The following is a 3,276-nucleotide window of genomic DNA, read 5'->3' as shown; positions in this document are numbered from 1 at the left end:
GCAGACCTCTGTGTTACATCGTTTCCTAATCTGTCCTATTTCAACTTCTCTGAGTCCCAGTTTCTACATGCATGGACTGGAGACCGAAATCGCTCTTCCCCAGGCGGAAGTGTGAAACTGTCCTTTGGAGGACTTCACATGGAGTCTGGCAAATAGTAATAAACAGGGGAGACTTTTCCCTATTTCCAGGATTGGGACATGGGGATATCATCTGATGATTTTTAAGTTCAAGGACTTTTGAAATGATTAGCATTGATTGGCGCATTCTGCAGAATAAATATCCATCTTTACCCACATTGCCTTGCTTAGTCCTTTGTTTACTCTGGTTTTGTTCCCCGCGATTATACCTGTTAAAAATGTTATAAAAAGTTTCAGGCACAGGTACAGCTTTGCTCCCGGCCACTCCCATCCTTATTCCTACCGTTCTAGAGACACAGCCACTGCTATTGCAGTTTTTAAATTTTTAAGTGTTATGTGAAATCTTAATTTGCCTTCTTTCTCAGTTTTATTTTAGGTTCTATTCTCCTCACCCTCCTTCTCCTTCTCCAGAAGTTATTACCTCTGCTTTTCTCCAGTTATTCTTGTTAATTATGTTTCTTGTCAGTTATTATTCTTGTTAAATAATGGTATTTTTTACTAATATAGAAAAACACATTTTTCCATACAATCTCAGACAGACATATTATACAGAAAATCATATCTGGGGTGGTTTAAGTAATTATTTCATAATATTAGGATCTTTTCATGTATTTTTTTTGCATCTTTCTTTGTTCATTCAATAATAACTCAAGAAAACACAAATCATCTGCTAGAGCAATAATTCCTTATTTTAGATGGGTGCATAGTATTCTGTTCACTGAACATGCTCATTGTTCAGTAAATTCCCTACCAAAGGACCTCCATTTTTCTCCATCTATGGCCATTAAAATATCTCTATAACAAGCATCACTGTTCATTTATCCTATATATTGGTGGTTTTTCCTATGGGAAGGATTTCTAGGAAAGACAGTACTAGGTTGAGAATGTATGTAGCTTTGGTTTTTTTAAGCAAATATGGCCTAGTGTCTCTCCAGAAAATTTGTAATACTTTGATATCCATCAGGAATTAGAACTTTTCCCCTCATTCTCATTTGCTAAGAAGTCAAGTCTTTTTTGGAAATCTGCTAAATAGGAAGACCTCTATCATATTGTTCTAATATATCTTTACCTACTTAATAATTTAATCACCTTTTGTTAGCTCTGTTGATCATTTTGTTTTGTCTGTTATATATTTGTCATTTTTCTATTGGTCTATTGGTATGTGTGTGTGATTTTTTCCTGAATGTGTAAAAAGCTTATTTGTCTTTTTTAGTGGACCAAATATCCTTTTCTAGAATTATAATTATGTCTTCAGTATCTATTCACTTAGAAAAGGAATTGAAACAAATCTACATATTATAGAATTAAAAAATTAAAAGTATTGTATTCTGGATGAATTGAATATTATAAATGCATTTTAAACCACACAATTCAAGGGGCCATATACAGTCTTGAACAGAGGAAGACCTCAGTGACTAAGCCTGGCAATTCAGAATCTGTGACAGAGAAGACATAGGGACTGTACTGAGTGTATCTTAATATTTTAAAAGAAGTTTTAGGTAAAAAAAAAAAATAAAATCCAAAACCAGAATAAGTAGTTTTCTGAAGCTAACCTAAACCGATGTCTGTTTTCTTCACAAATCAAAGGATCGAAGGTCTGACCTCAGCCAGTATCTTAAGGAATTCTCATAGGAAATACAGAATTCAGTGCTAGCCCAGCAGCTTTAGAGAACTGAGACGTTAGCAAAAGAAAAGGAATCCCAATTCAAAACCAAAACCTTTAACTTTTATTTGAAAGCCTTTCAGTCTCCATTGTCATTCCTTTTGTATTAGGAAAAGTTGAGAATTCTCTGTCCTTAGAGAAAGGGCTTTTCGGAGCAAATCCATGATGAAAGAGGAACGGCCTCCGGGAGGGGGCGGCCTCTCTCCCTCTCCCCCTGGGTGTGTGGTTCACCCCTATAAACCGCGGGGAGAGAGTTGCCATCAGTGTGGAGACTTCTGCCAGAGACCAAAACAAGCCCCGATATCGACGAGAAAGTAATTTTATGCATTTTGCAAACCTGACTGGAAGAAGTCTGTAAAGACACCTGCTGAGCGAGACCCCCTCGGGGACGCGGGCCGCACACCGGCCCTGGGCAGTGCTTCTGCTCACCCTCCAGTGACTTGGAACTTCCAGGCTCCTGCACACTGCCAAGGTCTGGAGGAGCCAAAGAGACTTCGCGAAATCGGGGATGCGGCTAGATACTCCCCGAAGATGACGCTGGGTCTGAGCACTTTCAATTAGTCTTATTTGAAACTAAGGCTTCTCGCACACAACAATAAATTGGTCTATCTTTAATCCTCAAATTGAAGGTAAGTAGAATATATTTCTTAAAAACGACTAATATAATTTGAACGCTATTTTGAATGTTTTTGTTCCTATTTTTGGGAAAATATGAACTGTAGAGCCTATCTGTTTTTTGGTTGTAACCTTTGGTTTGCTCTAACTAGCTCTAGGACCTTGGGAAGGTAATTTAATGTCTTTGCGCACAGAAACTCAGGTTTCTGCCTACAAAATTAATTTTTTATGAAGTGGAAAATAGTTACATTAAATTTTTCTATATTGCTACACTAATGTGTAATGTATGAACTATGTGGGAAAAAATGACTCCTTCATCCTTATACTGCAACAAAAAGACGGTATTTCAAGGATTACCTTAAAAGGGTAGGAGATAACTTCAGAAAAAAGTAGGGATTTTTTACTCTGAAAGGAAAATAAGAACCCCATCGTGTTTCAGAAGACAAACTAAATCCAAACACTTATTCAAGTTGCCTGATCATACAATGATTCACTGGCAGGTTTGAGACTAAGGCTTTTGCTACTTTTCCTGTTTTAATAATTTTCACATATGCAAGTTTTCAAAGATGTTTTCAAGATTGTGTTGAATCTCATCTTTTTGAACATCTGAGCTCAGGAATGAACGACAGAATCCAAGAGAGAGATAAAAGACCTAAAGGGGCAACTGATATAACAGGGAAAAAGTAGTGGGATTAGTAATAAGGGAGTGTCCTACATTGTGGGAGAAGTCACAATAAAAATGATGATCACAGATAAAAATTGTAGACATCGGGGCTGGGGATTTAGCTCAGTGGCAAAGCGCCTGCCTGGCAAGCGCAAGGTCGTGAGTTCGGTTCCCGGTACCGGAGAAAAACCAAAAA

This window comes from Chinchilla lanigera, unplaced genomic scaffold (assembly GCF_000276665.1).
Source record: "Chinchilla lanigera isolate Chin_1 unplaced genomic scaffold, ChiLan1.0 scaffold00064, whole genome shotgun sequence".
Taxonomy (NCBI): domain Eukaryota; kingdom Metazoa; phylum Chordata; class Mammalia; order Rodentia; family Chinchillidae; genus Chinchilla; species Chinchilla lanigera.
The sequence above is the reverse complement of the archived record's forward strand: the minus strand, read 5'-3'. Positions refer to the sequence as shown.